The sequence below is a fragment of the Trachurus trachurus genome (assembly GCF_905171665.1).
Source record: "Trachurus trachurus genome assembly, chromosome: 16".
Taxonomy (NCBI): Eukaryota; Metazoa; Chordata; class Actinopteri; order Carangiformes; family Carangidae; genus Trachurus; species Trachurus trachurus.
In genome coordinates, this window is record NC_139902.1 from 26,598,814 (window position 1) to 26,617,409 (window position 18,596).

The 18,596-nt window shown below is 42.6% G+C and overlaps 1 protein-coding gene across 3 annotated transcripts in view; it reads right to left on the minus strand.

Moving 5' to 3' along the window:
• The window catches only part of ncalda (neurocalcin delta a), a 76,159-nt gene that overhangs the window by 31,453 nt on the left and 26,110 nt on the right, over window positions 1-18,596 (minus strand). The window contains exon 1 of one of the 3 annotated variants that reach the window (XM_083989743.1): window positions 9,389-9,674. The exons of 1 other annotated variant lie outside the window; for it this stretch is intronic. The gene's annotated coding sequence lies outside the window, so the exon portion shown is untranslated. Of the gene's footprint in view, window positions 1-7,869; window positions 7,935-9,388; window positions 9,675-18,596 lie in introns of those variants that run through there. One more of the 3 variants, XM_083989744.1, reaches the window with a different exon arrangement.

Consider the following 18,596-nt stretch of genomic DNA (forward strand, 5'->3'; position numbering starts at 1 on the left):
GGTGACGAACTAGAACTACTGACACGCTCATTATCTCCATCAGTGCGACTGGGAACCAGTCAGTGCTGCTGCTCTCAGAGGTCACCGTGGTTTCAGTCTTTAACGCACGCTGCATTTCGGCTAATTAAGGAATTGCTACGATAGAAACTGAAGACGCTCAGCCTCGTTTCATGATGCTCATAATGCTCTGCTTTGATGGAGGATTGTTATATTAAGAATGGATTAAATGATGTAATGTGTTGCTGATCATGAACATCCCTTCGTGGCCTCAGTTTAGCATCTTCTATTGCTACCTCCTAATGATCCTCTAAATCAAAGCGCAGTGGGGAAAAAAACCTTTGAGACGTGGTAGATGAGAGGATTTAAAGTGTAAATGACAAATCTGCAGAGAGATGATGATGGGAGAACTGTGCTGATAGCTAATCACAGAGTACATCTTAACACTGTCTTTGTCATATATTCATAGATATAACCTGCATCTGCGTGTAACTGTATGGTGAGCAGCTACCAACCACACAGGTTTGCACATAACACGACTCTTCTTCATTTCCCCCCCTCTGCGTGACAGACAGCCATCTTTGCTCACAATAAGAGCGCATGCAGCTTCAGAAAAGCAATTTCCAAGGAACATATTGCATTTCAAGTTGTTTTCAAGCGACAGTTCAGTGATGGTACCACTCATCTCTCCTTCGCCTCACGTACCCCACTCAGGCATGCACCCTGACTGCCAAAGATCTCTGCAAGCGCTGAGGAATTTTAAGTAGCTGTGTATCAGAGATCCATCACCTCAGAGCTGCCATATTGTCATGTGAAACACTCCCTTTGGGATGTAATATACATGTTGTTATTATTGCATTTCAATGCAAAAAAAAATGCAGGTATGAGTTCAACATACTGTCAACAGTAGTAGGACGGATTCTTATGAACACATTTTATCCTTCACAGTGTGTGCTGTAAGATTTCTACCTGTGATTCCTAAAATAAAAAATATCAGATTTTACTTTTTAAATTAAATAATCAAGGCTGAATTATTGAATTATTGAATTATTGAACCCTGACACTACGATGCGAGGTCAGGTTGTACCGAGGAAGAATCATTTACACTGAAGTGCAGAACAGACAGAAACATGTGTGGTATTCCCTGAAAAAACATCGAGACCTCGCCAAACTTTTGCTGCAGCATAATGCACAGTGGTTCAGCGACGGACCGCCGGGCAGGGCTTCATTCTGCGTGACATTGGGCGCATTTCTTCTCTTTACCTCGCTGCTGCAGAGACGGAGGATGAAATTTATATTTTCTGGATTTGTGAAGTCAATTTTTTGGCTCTTACATTTCTTTTCTTGCTCTGTTCTGCCAAACACAGTTTTTTTAAATTGAGTATTCACTTTTAGAAACAGGCTCATCGCTCAGCTTTATACGTATAAAGACTATTTTATTTTGGTCTCTCGTTGTTTCCTTTGTTCGCAGTGTGAGAGATAAATCTCCACAAAGAACACCACACACACGCGCACACAAATACTCGCATGGCTCTAATATCGCAAAGCAAAAACCACACGCTCAGTTTCTCTGAAACCAAAACGCACAGACGAAAATAATTATATGTTAAGTATTCAACACTGACCAAACCTTGTTCACCAAATGCAATACATGCATCCTGATGATACACACTAATAAAGATAATGTTAACTTTACATCTTTGATTCACAGATAATTTCTATATAGCACATTTTGGAAACATAAAAAGTTTTGCAAAGTGCTCTACAAACACAGCAGTCAACAAAATGGGTAAGAAAACACTTAATAAGAATTAAAAATAAATATGAAAGAGCCACAGATCGCAGATAGATAGTTCAACTACAGACAAATAAACTTCTGAAAGCAGCAGCTTCTCTTGTGTTCACGATGACACAACAGCGTGTGTGTGAATTCCTCTGCATCTAAAAATAGAACATCTGTTTCCCATAGTTTCCCCCCCCCCTCCCTGAACCAATGCATGGCACCCTATAGGCCAAGACTTTCCTTTAAAAAAAAAAGAAAAAAAAAAGATCCATGTCAGCAAGTGTGACTCTGTGTGGGACCTTTTCACTGGGGGCCATCTTTGAGAGCTCTCTGCACTCTGCAGCCTGTTGGGGGCTGTGGATTTTAAGTTGCGTGACCTCTGATCTCTTCATATAGAAGCCCATGGGAGAATGACAAAGAGCGCCAGAGCTGACCAGCTGTCCCTCCGAACTCGCACCGCGTCTGTCTGAGATGAAATGCTTTCACAGGAGGAGGAGGAGGAGGGAGGGTGGTGGTGGGGGGGACGATGGCAAGTGCAATTATTTATACACCGCTGCTCCTCTGAGGGAAAAAACTTGTTTTATTTTTATCATAAACTCATCTCTGGGTCAGATATGGTCCAACGTAAACTGTTGACACACCACTTCCCAGTCCTTACAGCCTTCCTATATATCATCCCTTTAAAAACGCAACCGCACAAAAAAAAAGAAAGAAAAAGATCCAGCTTCCATGATCCAGGCTGAAGACGACAGAGCGCTGCTGTTTGTCAAACGTCCAGCGAACTCATTGAATATTTCCATAAGTGGAGCTGATGTCATATTTCTGAAGGTATTTTTTCCTCTCCTTACAATCACTGATGAGTCCCAGGCCACAGCAGCTACGGCAGCTACAGCACAGGATGGAGGTCACTGTGTTCGGGCAGACAGGCGCTGTAAAAATGTATCCTTCCTGCGCCGCCGCCGCATATGTTCAAATATAAACACAACAATAAGATGCAGAGCAGAGCAGAGCAAAGCAAAAACTGAAAACTAAACAACAAAAAACTCGTCCTTAACAGGGTTCGAAACGCCCCGATGAACCCACGACGCATCCATCTAGTGCAGTTGGTGCTCTGACAGTGGATGAGTAATCTCCACTTGACCCGAGGTGAACTATAAACTTCAACCAGGGGATTGTGTTGTACCTCCACTGTCCAGGCTGAGAGGAGAGAGAGGTGTCAGAGCCGCTCAAGTGAAGTCAACACTCAGGCTGACATTTCCACAGTGGGGAAAATTACACTGTATAAACTAATTTTGAGATTCGAGTGCCATTTACCATTGTTAGTGAGCCAGGTGCACGTACATGGAGAGGAGTCAGTGTATGTGCTGCATGTTTCACTGCTGCTTGTCTCTGCTGCACACACTTTAACCCTTCAGGGGTCTGAGCCTGTTTTGCCTTCATATAACATGATAGCACATAAAAAAAAATGTTTACCATACTCATGTTTGGTATCTTTCTTTTCAGCATAACTTCACCAATATGATCTGATCGGACCCAAAATTACACAAGCATCATGTAGAGTAGTATCAGCTGATTAAACACTTTTTTTCCCATTTTGTAAATTTGCTTTTGGTTATAAAAGAGTCTCATATTAATGTGGATGAATCTATGTTACCCACTTGTTAATAATATATCGTTTTGTCTTTATCGTTATTTTGATATTATTATATTGTGGTTGACTCGCCCAGCATTTCCTAGTTTCGGTTTCCGCGATGCTGCCGGATCGCTAGTTGGCATTGTTTATGGTACTACGACGGTATCTGATCGTCTTCGAACCTTTGACTTTCGTTCTTGATCAATGAAAACATTCTTGGCAAATGTTTTCGCTTTCCTTCGTCTTGCGCCTGTCCAAGAATTTCACCGTGCACGCAGAGGCTCATGGGAAATGTAGTGTGAAAGCGCTTTCAGAAACTCCTCGTTGTCCCTTTAACAAAAAATTATGAATATATTAAAAGAAATGCAACGTCTGCCTATCCCATCCCATCTCAGTGTTACGCTCTGATAAATAAATAATATTGTACGATCCAATTAAAACTACTGTAGCATATCTCTGGTTTTTCATGTTCTATCAATGTCAAACAAAAATCTGCACTTTTTGAGTGAAGCTTCTCCAGGTTACCTAGTTTTATGTTTGTCACCTCACATGGTCATAGACCCTGAAGAAAAATAAAAAAACAAAACAAAAAACAAGTGGACAACAAACCTAAAGCTACAGAGTGTAAGAATATAAATGCACTCTCAGAGTTTTCAAGGCCAATGTGAATTACTTAAGACCGACTTGTGACAGTTCCCTCAGTGATGTTTTTGTTTGCCGGGTTGAAACCAGAGGCGGTGGCGTGAAGGGAGCTCTTGTTGAGGAGAAGTTTATGTGAGAGCGTGCAACATTTTAAGAGCTTTTTTCCACCTTTTAAAAAGTCACATGCTGCTGCACAAAATGTGTCAATTTGCACCCTGACGCCCGTGGAGGTTTGTGACAACCTGATGAATGCGGAGGAGCGACGTTTGATGAGCAGGTGCCTTTATTGTTCAATATATATCCTCTGATCTGCCGTGTGTGTGTGTGTGTATCTGTAACCGCAGGATGAAAAAGGTGAATTTTCCACCACGGGGATCATCATGTGCACACACACACACACACACAGAGGAGTGAGGCTGTATCTTAACAGTATAAAGTGCATTTTGGGTCTATTTAACTGTGAAAAAGAAGGTCACTCCATCAGGCGCATGATTCACAGGGGTTGTACTTAGTCCATTAATTAATCCTGGGAGTGTTTTGGGCATAACATGCAATAAACCAATCAGAGTGTGGAGGGCCGAGGAACAAGTGGTCTGTGTACAGCATCACACACACTTGATGTGATGTTTTTGGTTCATTATGAAACTGTAAATGTAGTAGGTGACGAACGGGAGGAGGAGCCTCATTTAAATCCAAGTTACGGCCGTAGCCAGCTATGAGGTCACCGAGGTCCGGACCTCGGTAAAAATTTCATCCATAACTTTCGATGTGCGCTTGTTTTTTCGTGCTCGTCCGCGGCTCATAGCTCCATGGCCCTGCTTCTACCGCCGGTGTTGTGTCAGACCGGTTCTGCTCCGTTTGAAAGGCAAAGGAAGTCCGTATGTGGAAAGACGTTGCCTCCGAGATGTAGAATGTGAATTACAGAAGAGAAACACACATTTCAGGACCACTGACTGGTCTTGAAATGTGTCCTACCAAAATACTATAATAAATAAAAATAAAAAAACATTTAAGTGTGACAAATCTGCAAATAAGTAAGAAATCAGGAAGGGGGCAAATACTTTTTCACTGCACTGCAGCTGTAAACGTTACGCTCAATATAATCATAGAAGGCTGAAAACCACAGGACATTTCTGTTCTAATAGTCAGCGGTGTAAAGCTCAAGCAGCCTCCTTTCATCCATCCCATCTAATGGGTCTATAATAATAATAATAACAATAATAATAAAAAGTCTTGTGGGTCATTTTGAAGTGATTATGTACAGCCTATAAAATAACTAGAGGGGTCCAAAGTGATGCATAGTTTTTTGTCAAATAATGTGAACATTTTCTGCAGCTGACCGGACCTCACCAATTTCTAAAACCTGGCTACCTACGCTCGTCCTATACGACCTATATTACTTTCTGCTGCCTGAAGATAGCAACACACCAACGACGCACATGACCACAGTTCAGTTTTAAAACCTACACACCCATGGGGGCTCGGATCGGTACTAATGCTGTTGCTGCTTAAACAACATTAACACTTAAACACTCTAGAAGACTAGAGTGTGAAACAAACACTTGACGGGGCCTAAGGTGTTTCCGACGGCCGACAATCACTTACCATTAACAAAACAATTAAGAGTGCAGGTATATAACGTCGGCTGGGTTTTTGCTTTCCAAAGTAAATGCTCTGTCGGACGTCTGTTTATCTGAACGCTGAGACTCATTGAGTCTGTTTCCTGGTTTATAAAAAAAAAAAAGAAAAAAAAAGCTCCATCACTCAAAGTGGCCATTATTTACCACCTGATAAAGAAGCGAGAGGAATCGAGACAGGAAAGAGCTCCAACTGCCTCCTCCAGCGTCTGTCTCTTCTCTCTATCTCTCACTGTATCCCTCACTTTAACTCCCTCCATCTCTCTCTGTTTCTGTCTCTCTCTCTGGCCGGCTCTGCTCATAAATCAGCAGCACGTTACATAAACTGCCTTAAAGTTAAAGTTTCCACCACGGTTACACGAGACTCCCTTTAAGTACATAATGGGATGTTATGTTATAGAGCGCTGGTTTGTATGGTTCAGCTGAGATTTAAACTGTTTTCATCATGTTTTTAAAACAGATATGGGCATAAACACATCACAGTGTGTGTGTGGTGTGTGTGTGGGCTACTGCAGGAGGGAGACAAGTCACTTTTTTCCATGATATAACTTCCTTAAATCAATTGAAACACAGCAAGAGCTCTGGATTTTCTCCACACACACTTGCAGACATGCAGCACAGCCACTCTACTTTCACCCACCTGCAACCACAAAGATACAAGCTGCACACTTACACACACTCACTCATACACAACTAAAAGCAGATGATCTATATGTGTAGAGTAGTGATGGTAATCGCTGTAAGAGCAGATAACAGGCTGAGAATGAAGGATTGTGTAATTGTGTAATACTGCACCATCTGCTACTGTACTGCATTGTTTTCAATTCGCCTTAAACTCCCGGTGTAGAAGAAGCAAAGCAGAAAATCCTCCAACATGTTAAAATACAAACATGATGTTTATGTTTAAACTGGATCATTATCTCCACACAAGTGCCAGAGTCTCTCATTGTAAAAAAAAAAAAAAAAAAAAAAAAAACACCTGCTGCCTCTCAGCTGTGTTGTTGTTGTTATAGATTTGCCTAAAAATTCATGCAACATATTTTGTTATGCAGCAGAAAGATGATAGCGGGCGTTAACAGGAAGCCGTGGATCTTTGACATCTCTAGATTTACTGTGGTTGGTCAGTGGAAAGTTTCAGCTTTCAAACCGAACCAGTCATCGATCAGGAAGTGCTACAGTATGTTTTTTTTTTTTTACGCCTAAAAAACTCTGCAGCTCCAAACAGCTGTTAGATGAAGCAGGGAGGACGAGGTTCTCTAATTGTTATGAGGACATTAATGAGCTCAGCCCTGCAGTATCACCCCCGGTGCATGTGACGCAGAGGTGCAGAAGTAATAAAGAGACACATATTTATTAGTTGCATGTTGAAAAAATTTAGACACGAGGATCTGACCCAGAGATAACGCCATGCCCCCCCCCCCACCTCCACCACCAGCACCGGTAGAGAGCCTGACCCTGGTGCGTTTTCGGTGTAAATGAAAGCTGGAGAGCAAAATGAGAAAATGCCATGGTAACCAATCTCACCCCCGCTCAATCATCCCATTACCTCCGTTATAATGCGTGCATGTGTGCGTGTGCGTATCGAGCTGTTTGGCATGAAATGACAGAGTCAGCCTGAAGTATCGCATCATTCACATGACAGATCCCTGTAAGCTGTTTGAAGCTGCTCACATCCAGAGGTTTCACCCTGATTACCAGCATCCATGATGTCTTTAATGTAGGATATGCATATTGCAATGCACGTTTTTTTTTTTTTTTTTAATCATTTCAACATAAATCCACTGATCCGCTATGTAAATATATGACATAAAAGCCAAAACACCACATGTGGTCGTCTGAATTCAGTCCACGAAGCTGTTTCAAGACTTAAAACTATAAAACATTTAGGATGATATATGTGTTCGCCTCTTTCGCAAACATTGTCTTGTAGGAAGACATTCAACAACACAACACACACACACTTACACACACACGCGCTCACACGAGACAATCCATTGCTGCAGGATGTCAGATAAAGCGACTGGCTGTATGCTCGAGGTGTGTGTGTGTGTGTGTGCCGTGTCAGAGGGAGTCCTGCCACCGTGCCCAGTTTGTAACACACACATATAACACTAAAAAACACACAAAACGCGCAACAACAGTATAAGCGTGCCGTGCACACAAATATTAAGTCTTACCAAAGGAGATGGACGTGAAAACAAAAGGAGGACATAACTTTAGTCTCCGTGTCTTGGCTCAAAATGGCCTCTTGTCGTATACTGTAAATGCAGCTCATTTCACAACAGGAAGACACTTCTGGATGATGCACCGTCACACGTACAGGACAATACACGCTGGAGGAGGGCGAACGTACTCTAAACTGACGTGTAAAACTAACAATTAAAAGTCAAATTCATACAAACTGACTGAGCTTCTCCGTGGAGACACCAGAGCAGGATGATTCACTACTATACATGTCATAACTCCTTTAACTTTACTGTTTGTTTACATGATCTTTATCCAACTATGGTGACATTTACTGATTAAAAAACATGTTTTAAATGAACGATGGAAAAAAAAACCCCAAGCTACAGCTCCAGTCAGTTTAAACCTGCTCTTATGACACTTGGGAGACTTTGACAAAGACCTGTTACATGCTCCTCTTGGCTCGTCTCCACTTCGTTAAGTTGGAGCTCGGAGGCACGAGGCAATAGATCAAGTCTGAGAGCAGCTGAGAAGGAGGGAGGGAGAGAGAGAGAAGGAGAGGGGGAGGGAGGGAGGTGGGGAGGGAGAATGAGAGGATGGGGAGTATTTTTTTGAAGAAAGACCCAAACCACCACTTGTTTCCCTTTTCTTTCCACCCTGTTTGGGCTAAATGTGGGCCGGCGTGCCTTTGTCTGAGGCACGCAGGGAGCAGGGGTGTATGCGCGTGTGTGTGTGGGGGGGTGGGGGGGGTAATGAGGGGGTGGGAGGTCGTGAGTGGAGGTTTGCAGGCTGGACAACTGTCAAGAAAATCCTTAAAAAAAAATAAAAAATAAACTCCTTTTAATAAATAAACCCTTCCCTCCTTGCTCCTCTTGGTTTTCTTTAGGGAAAAAAAAACTGACCTTGAGACTATAGGAGTTCAGATTTTTGCAGCACATACCTCTGAGGCTTTCCCATCCCCACTGAGAGCAGGGTGGGTGTTAGTGGGAGGGTGGGGGGGTGGGGGGGCAGGTGGCAGCTGCTCTACCCCTCTCCCTCTCTCTCTCTCTTGCCTCTGCCTCTGTGCAGCCCACACTATGTTACACTGCCTCTAACATTAGCAACGCTTTGGGAGGAAAAGCCATGTGGAACTGCCCATCACTTCCAGCCACTCCACACATAACATGCTCTGCCCCCCCTTTGTTAACGATCGCACTCCCCTTATTTCTCTCTTTTCTATCATCACTCATTTCCTGCAGGGGGGGGGTCTGAAAACAGATCTGGCGAGAGAGAGAGAAAGCAGCTTAGTCTCCTCTCCTCTCACCACCACATCTACTGCTGTTATTTCACTCTAAACTTTACCTACAGACTTTCCTCGAACTGCACAAGCTAATAAGAGCTGTCCTCTTTGCTTTTTTCATCCAGCTCTGAACTTGCGTGCACGGCATGCTCGTCTGGAAGCAACCAGTGTGGGCCTCCTAAAAGCAACACAACATTCACACACACACAAAAGAGAAAACACAGGAAGCTTACCTCACTTTGTAGCGACGTACAAGCCGTTCAGCAGCCCATCACCCAGCGCTCTCCCCCTTAGACTAAAGTTTTTGCGGCAGCAGCGGCTGCAGGAGAAGCAACAGGCGAGGAGGAGAAGAAGCAGAAAAATAAGGAGTGCAACCAGAAAGAAACAAAGATGAGAGAGAGAGAAGAGATAGGAGAGAGGACAGAGAAGAGGAGGAGGACAGAGGAGCGGTGAGAAGGAGGAGGAGGAGGAGGAGAGAAGGAGACGAGTGAGACAGAGCGAACGCTGACTGACAGACTCTCAGAGACGAGTTGGAGCTGGAGGTTTGTTAGAGGCTCACAAACTAACTCGCTCCTCTCTCCCTCTCTCTCTCTCTCTGCCTGCCTCCCCAGCTTGACGTCAGAGCGGTCACATGACCTCAGTCTGGTGTGGAGGGGAAATGAAAGAGGAGGGGAGACAGAGAGATAGACACAGAGAGAGAGAGACGGAGAAGCCTGTGTTGCCTTGGTAACAGGCACACTGCACCGCAATGATTTCAATAGGTCATCTGACACAAAGACACACACACACACACACACACACACACACACACACACACACACACACACACACACACACATAGATTCTTACACAGAGAGAAGCTGGAAAAAAAAAAGCCGAGCACACACATGGACTCATGTGGACAAGATGAAACAGAAACAACACAAAGTGGTTTAAAGTTTCCCATATTGTTGTTATTATTATATTATATTATATTATTTTCATTCTCTCAGAAACACAGAGGAATGTGCACCAGACAAACTGCACTTTTGAACCAACAGCTTTGGCTCCTTGAACCAAAACAAGCTCGTTCTGCTCCTACAACAGTTTGTTTTTACTGTCGACGTCTACTGTACGACCTTTGTTGAAGAGCATGCATCTATAGAAAGATGGCGTCATTGTTTATTTCTTTAGCAGATTGGATTAAGATTATTTATAAATAAACTCTTATATATTTGGTTCTTATCTGGTGAAATGAAAATATATACTTTATTATTATTAGAAATGGACCTTCTTTCGTTGAAACTCCAGGAGCTACTTCTGCTCTGAGAGAGCGTGACAAAAAATAAAACAGAAACTCAATAATAAGTTTCATTACTTAAGGGAAGAAGGGAATATTACTCATTTATGTAACACTGTGTCAGGAGCTGATGCAGCAAACCCCAACAGATTTACATGTATAACAGCGTGATCAAACAGCCAATCAGAGATAGCGCTTAAATCAACAACAGTGGAAATTAACAGAGTACATATGGGTGATGGTTATTATTACAACCTCATGTGTCATTAGCAGTCAGTACAGACTGATACTGGTGCGCTGTGTTCTGCTTTGCTGATGTCAAACTACTTTAAAAAAAGGGTTAAATGGAAACAGATGACTGTGCAACAGTTGGTTGAGTCAAGAAATTTAAATGATCAGCGTCTATTTTCATGCTGTTTTTGATGGATTCTCAAAGACTGGACCTTTTGGTGTTGAATCAACCTTTTTCTGATGTTTTATAGACCAAATAATTGACAGATTATTGGATAATTAAAATAATTGTTGTTCTATTTGCATTAAGAAGCTCTCTGTGTTCAGAGTTTTAACATTTTTTACATTAAGATCTATTAAAGGATCACCTCTAACTTCACTTCCAATAAAATCGTGCTGTGCATTGTGTGAAGTTTTCCTGGGGAGGGGCTCATGTGTGGGACAAAGACTGAGGGGTGGCAGGGGCAGTGTGGGGTGGGGAGGCCAACTAAAGACCCTCCTTATCCCATCCTCCACCACCACCACCACCGAGCCGAGAGCACGAACAGCTCCACTCTGATTCATTTGGAGAGCATCTGCTGGCTGCTGAATGCAGCACCGCGGGGCCCAGGGCAGGGTGGGGTCTGTGTGGAGGGTGGGGCTGAGGTCAGCCAAGTGAAAACTAACCCCCCACCCTCTCTCTGGACTAACTGTGAGTAAGGGTATGTGTGTATGTGTGTGTGTGTGTGTGTAAGAGGCAGAGGGGGGTAGACATGCAGAGAGTGAGCAGAATAAACAGGCAGCAGTGGGAAATGGAGTTTGCAGCTGAGATAAATAACGACTGTAAAGACTCGTCAGAGCAGAGACATGATGAGACCGTCAGGACGCCAGAGGAGCAGAGCACCGGGAGCTCAGATGATGTAAGAAAGTGAAATGAGTCAAGGCTGTCAGGTGGGTAAATTGGCTCAGGGATAAATTAGTTAGATTAAAGCCTGTGAGTCCGGGGATTAGCGGGCTGACTGGTGATGCCCCGGCTGATTAAGGTGAACACATGCGCTTGGCTTTCAGAATAACTTTTGGAGAAGAGCTGTCTTGCCATGTGAGAGAAGCCGAGCTGAGCTGAGCCGAGCACACACTGAGACGCAGGCCGACATCATGACGCACTGGAGAATGATATGAGTGAGTTACTGCACTGCACTCTGCATAATATCTATAATAGGGATGTCACAATTACTTGTTTTCAAAATGAATCGCGGTATTAAACGCCACAATTATATTAATGGTAAAGATTCTTAAATACCGTCACTTTCCAAAAAAGATTAACATCGGAACCATATTGACAGATGTGCGCCAAAGTAATGGTAAATGCACAGATACTGGTCCTTTTACGTAACATTGAATTGGTAGGAATTTAAATGCTAGAGTGTCATTTGTAATTTAAAAAAACATACCACATTCACGCGCATCCCTTGGCTGCACACACAGAGGACCGCTCCTTTATGCCGTTCTCTCTCCTCATTGGATAAAGGTTGTAGGATACAAGGAAAGTTTTCTCCTCGGCTTACAGCAGAGCAGAGTGACTGACAGACCCGTGTTTCAGACCAAACACTCTATATAAGTGATTGCTGTCGGAAGATACAACTATTTAAGATTTATAACACAAACATTTCGCTTAAACTGTATTTGATTTTACACATTAATAGTGTTGTGAAATTGATTAATGCATAATAATCGTGATAATCGTAATACCGTGATTATTTCTCAATCGTACCACGAAAATCTATAATTGTGAGTTACATCCATAATCTAAAGCCTTAAACCCTGTGGAGGGTCAAAGATGTGCTCATGTAGAGTTGACCACCTTTACTTGGGAACATTGTATGTCTACGTTTTCCCCAGCAACGTACAGCAACCTACAACCCTAACCCTATAGCACCAATGAGAGAATGAGAATGACTTCATTAATCCCTTAAGAGAAAAGTCATTTGTCTGTCAGATCATCTGCCATTTGCAGGAATTAAAACATCCTGATGGATATAGGGCTGATGGATTAACCTTATTTTAATCGCCACTACAATATCAACATGCACATTAAACACATGACAAAAGGTTGCCTGAAATGTGATCAGCAAGCTGTAACCTGAGCTACACCGCTGGACGTAACAACAACAATCTACTCCGCATCGATCGGCATATTTGTTCGAACAACTTAGTATGTTTTGAGTTTGTTTACAGCGCTCAATGTTTCCACTCTTATCTCTGTTTTTGCGTGAATTTGTGTGCCAGTGTTACAGCGCCACCACAGGCCTGGCATATGTACTACAGCTTATCCAGTTGTTTCCCGAAAGACACAGGTACTGTATGGTTAATATGCACACACACCTGAACATTTGTGTATTTATTGCAGGTCATGTCGCCATCGCGATACTGAATGGTATCATGCACATCGGACATTTCGTGCAAGGATTTTCTACATCTTTTCTACATCAGAATGCCCTTTACCATCTCTCCACCCATAGGCGGCCTTACCTATGTTTCAACCGTTTCAATTGAAACGGGCCCCAGCCACCAGGGGGGCCCCCAGCTGCCAGCCACCAAGTAAAAGACAGTAGCCTACAATAATTCATCACCTAAGTTTCACCTTAACATACACACACAGGCCTACATCCACCACAAACAGCTCTGTCCACCGTGCGGTCACACACTCGACCCCTGATCCGCTCTACAACCTGATGCGCGTATCATGCCACACCGCGACGGTAGTAATCGCTCCTAATTAATAATACGGCAGGAAATATCAATAACAACGTAGGCTTACCTTTGAAAACGGCCCGCAAACTATCAATAGACCCTCGTTTTCCTTCTCCCAGTATTATTCCTAGTATTCTTAGCGTTTCTAATGTCCTTTTGTTTTTCCTGCTTTCCTCCTGACGTGCGCCCAGTTGCGTAACCTGATGATTGACGTCTGTCAATCACTTTCCTCCTCTTTTCTTTTTTTTCCTCGGGTTAAAATGCCTCCAAACAGGCGTACGTCCTAACTTAACAGAGAAATAAAACACAGCGCGAGCACAACTAAAATGTGATATTATTGGCAGCTTATTTAGGCTACAGATTTTAATAATGGAGGAGACAGCTGTCTGTCTGCTGCTCCAGCACCGCAGCACCGACAGGATCAGCGCCTGTAGACGTCTGTCTGTCCGCATGTCTCGTCCTTTCCTTCTCCGTGGCCGTGGTGCTGAAATAACGCAGAGCACTTTGCTCTCATTACTTTTGTTGGCAATTTAAATTCAGAATATTGTTAAAGCCTGTAGTTTTTGACTGTGTTAAGATTCCTCATGTCTGAAAATGTACATAGGCCTAATGATTTTGCTTTTTGATGAAAACCAACTTCAGTCCTCGTTTTTTCTGCTAAGTCCTGGTTTCTTGCCCTGATAGTGATTTTTTTTTTAGTGCATAGCCTACCTGGGATGCATGGATAATGCGTTTACTGCCTCCTTTCAGGGTTTAAAGCATCAGCGACACATGGGCTCATAGCTGGCAAATAATTGTATGTTTAACAGGGTAGGGCCTCATATGAAATATTGAAACGGGCCCCCAGATGTCTAAGGCCGCCACTGTCTCCACCACATCCCCCAGTGAGTCCAACGTGGCTCCAATCACAGAGACAGATTTTGAACCTTGCATGTTGGACTGCATTGTCTTTTTGTGGTGGTGCTAAAAAGAAAACACTGAAAAAATTGCAAAATTTCTCATATAAGAGTTCAAAACTTTACAAAGTGCATTAAAGACCAAACAAAAACTGTTTCAAGTTGAAATTTCAAGACAGTATAAGCAAGACTAGCTGGTTTCACGTCCATACTGTAGCACTGGTTCTTCTCTGAATTAGACAAAATGGTAATATATTTTTTTGTATTCTCCCAGTTTTGCTTGGTCTTGTTGGTCACTCTTAATCCCCCCCCACCACCTCCTCCCCCCTTTGTGAACAGTCCTCCTGGCTGAGATCCAATTCTGTGGCTGTTAAAAATGCCAAAAAAAAGAAAAGAAAAGAAAAAAAAGGCACTGGTTTGAGATCAGGCACCAGATCTGAACCGGGCCTTTGGTGTTAAACGGATATTTATCTGACTTTTAGAAAGGCGCTTTTCACTGCGTTTCGACCTTTACAGGAGCGTGAAACCAGCTCCTTGGTGTGTGTGCGTGTGTGTGTGTGTGTGTGTGTTAGGATGTAGGGTGGGTAACAGGCACTAGAGGGAATTCCTTCCTGCTGAAAGCTCAGGAAGCAACAGCATGGGCGGAAGAGAAAACAACTTCTCTTTCCAAGGCAAACCCTTCAGAAGTTGTTCCTTAGGAAGAGGAAACACTCCCCGCTCTGTGTCAATGTTAGAAACTCATGCCTAAATAACTCCATCATTGTCTGCAGCATGTTACTAAAACCAGCCCCAGGGCACAAGAAGTCAAGTATGAAACAACAGATAAGATTCACAAAGTCGCAGAATGGAATTAAATCAACTGCAAATAAACAAAATCATGGGGGGAAAAAGACAAATGTCTGCTCGGAAATGTTTTTGTAAGACTCAATTGTTGTTGAATTGTGAGACCTTGAACCTGAAGGTTGGACTCGTTGGGCTAATCTCAGCAGCTGGACTTGAACGTATTAGATAACCACAGATTATAAAATGGATAATCAGCAGGCAGCGAGAGGAAAAGCCCATGCAGAGCTGGTTACAAGGTCTGAACGTCTATAACAAAATCAATGAACACATAACAGTGACTACAGATGCACAGTGACTCCTCCAGTTGCTGAGAATAGTAGGTGGTGTTGGTGTTTTCAACATGTTATCCAATACATTGAGAGGGATATTAAGTAATTTTTGCACATGCTTCTGTAACAGGCTCAGATTAGCAGCTGAAAAAAAAAAAAAAAAAAAAAAAAGTATTTTTATGCCCCTATAGTAACAGAGAGAGCAGATCTCTGCAGAAATCACTGTGTCCAGAGTCATTGCTGCGTTGGAATGTGTTAAATCACATGCTAAATTTAGGATACTACACCTGCACTGTCCTGTGTAATGAACAAATGTGACAGGGGCACCATGTAACTGGTTTTGTCTTGATATAGATTGTTAAGCCTGGGTGACTTAAGCCTCTCATACACGTTCACATGGACTTGATGGTGACCCAGAGGATCATCTGAACGCCTAAATCAATGACTAGAAGTTTTTAAAGAGAGGGTGGTGAGTCATAATTTGGCAACATTACTGATCTCATATAGACTGTGATTAAAGATGGATGAATCCTCTGCGTGACGTCACTCGACACGTTTCTCAGGAGCCATTCTGAAGCTCAGAGCGAGCTGCTCCCATCATCGCCGTGTTGGCTCTGAGCGACTCCACTTAACTCCCAGCTAATCCAAAAATGGGCAAAGAGGTAGAGCATGTGTGGAGCTAAGAGTTCAGTACAAGCTGGTCTGTTGCAGGTGTACAGTCACCTAGCTGTCACACAAAAGCTCTCGTTATGTACGGTAGGCAATTAAGCCTTAGGGAAATTCAAAATCAAACAGGTAAGTTATAGAAAATGTGCAGTATCATGAAGGATGATGAACATGTTGATAGTGACACATGATTATTATTTTGAAAACTGTGAACCTGTCCTTTAACAATGCAGGAATGCGATGCAACAATGTAGGAATGCAATGCAAGAAAAATGGGCTAATGATATCTGGTTTACACCAAAGCTCAGAACTTATTGCAAGTTGAAAAATGTGTATTGTCCAGAACCCTATGTGACTTTGCCACTGGATAGATCCAAGAGATCTTTATGTGCGCAGTTGAGGGCTGGGATTCTCCCTCTGGCAATCTAATTAGTACCTGAGCAGGGAAGACTACAATATGCACATTACATGTATGTAATCTAAATGTAATTGAGGATGAACTGCATTTTGTGTTTCATTGTCCGTTATATGACGAAGCCAGGCAGTTTTTGTTTCAGAAAATGCAAAATGTGAAGCCTGAGTTGTTTTGGGCTGATGATGATGAGGTTAAGTTGGAATGGTTCTTCAGAAAAGAAGTCTTTACTACATCTACTTTCATAAAAAGTGCCTGGACACTAAGAAAAAGTGAATTATTTATGTGAATTCCATTTGGTTTTTGTTTTGTCTGTACTCTGATAATTTTGTTTGTTGTCTAAATATGAAATATAGTGCCTTAATTGGTGCATGACACTTAAAAAAATATAAATTCAAATTCATGCACCAACCTCCTCGACCGTGGTACATATATGATGATATACGTTTTAATGACCCACAGATAAATATGTGGGAACTGCCACGAGTCACAGATGGTTGTCTACACTTATCCATTTTATAATCTGTTAAAACATGTCCCGCTTAGCAGCAGCTTAAAGCGGTGGATGTCAGTGGACACCTCTGAAGAAGTCATGGAGCTGAATGGAGGAGAGTGACCGTCTGTTTTCCTGCCATGTGCAGATGCTTTTGCACACAGTAAAATGTTTTCTAGATATCATCATGAGCACATATGCATCAAGTGACAAACCTTCAACCGGCTTCCTGCCTCACAGCTCATCACCGCTCAACATCAGCTGCTTTGAAAACAGGACCTGTTGCTGATTTAACATTTACGTTTCAGGAAAATATCATTAACTGGCTCTTAATTCAGATGGTTAATACTATTTATTCACTTAACTATGCACTATCTGTACTAAAAACCTCACATTAACAAACACAGTTGATTCATATGAGTCTGATGCGTCTCTGCTGCTCTACTGCATTATGTAGGAGGAGCTGCAGCTTCACTGTCAACACACATACAGATACAGCGTGCGGGCGGGCGGCGCCGGGGACTACATGAGGATGACGACGGCATTGCACAGTTACAAGCTCCACATTTTTTTTCTTTTTTATTATTTGTTTTTTTTTATGTAACTGCCAATTACAACACAGATACAGGAATCAGCAGAAACCTGGCCAGCAGACAGGGAAGTGGAGTCATGTCCCACACACCATATGGTTATGAATGTAACAATGCACTGTCCTGTGAGGGTGGAGGTGGCGAGGAGTGGGGGGTGGGAGAGAATGAGAAAGAGTGAAATAGAGAGGGAAAATGACATCCTCCTCCCCACCACAACAACAACCACATGCACATGTGCACCCATGCACTTACACACTGCAGGAAACTCCTGTAGACGGAGGGATGCACTGTGCAACACACACACACTTCTACTACGACTACGCTACTGTAACAACCACTGACTTTACTATTTCACTACTTCATTAATACAGTTTCCCTCTGACGGTGCACAACGCATGCACACGCTCCTTTATCCTGCAGCAGTTGTAGTCAGAGAGTCTCTCTTACAAACAGCAGCTGTTCTCATAGCTTCTCATGTACAGTAGGTTAATTCAGCACTCGCTGAAATAAGGAGACAAGATTGTTTAAAAACAAATCTCCTCTCATGTGTTATGTAACTGCAGTGCATGAGGTGGGCGAGCCGATGCAACTCAGTGAACAGGCTAATCCGATGTACCGCACCAGCTGCCAAAACAAATGACGAAACCATCTTAAAGCGTTGTTACAGTTAAAAAAATAAAAGATGAATAAATATGCATGATGATGTACGTTAATTCAAAACTAAACATCCGTTAATTGACAATTAAGTTTGCAATTATTTACCACGGGAATACAAATACTGAATATTCACACTTTTTAGGATGAAGTTTAATTAATATGTAGCGAAGAAACGGCTGCACAGTCTGAAGAAATTAGATAAATTAACATTAGAGGTGGGATTAGAATAATGACTGTGATGGGAAATTACACAATATTTATGCTGCTACTGTATACAGTGTGTGAATTTATTAAACGTTTCATTAGGTGTGCACTTTAGCTCTTCTCACTCCAGTATAATGACGAAGGGATAGGGATAGGAATTAGATCTTTTGG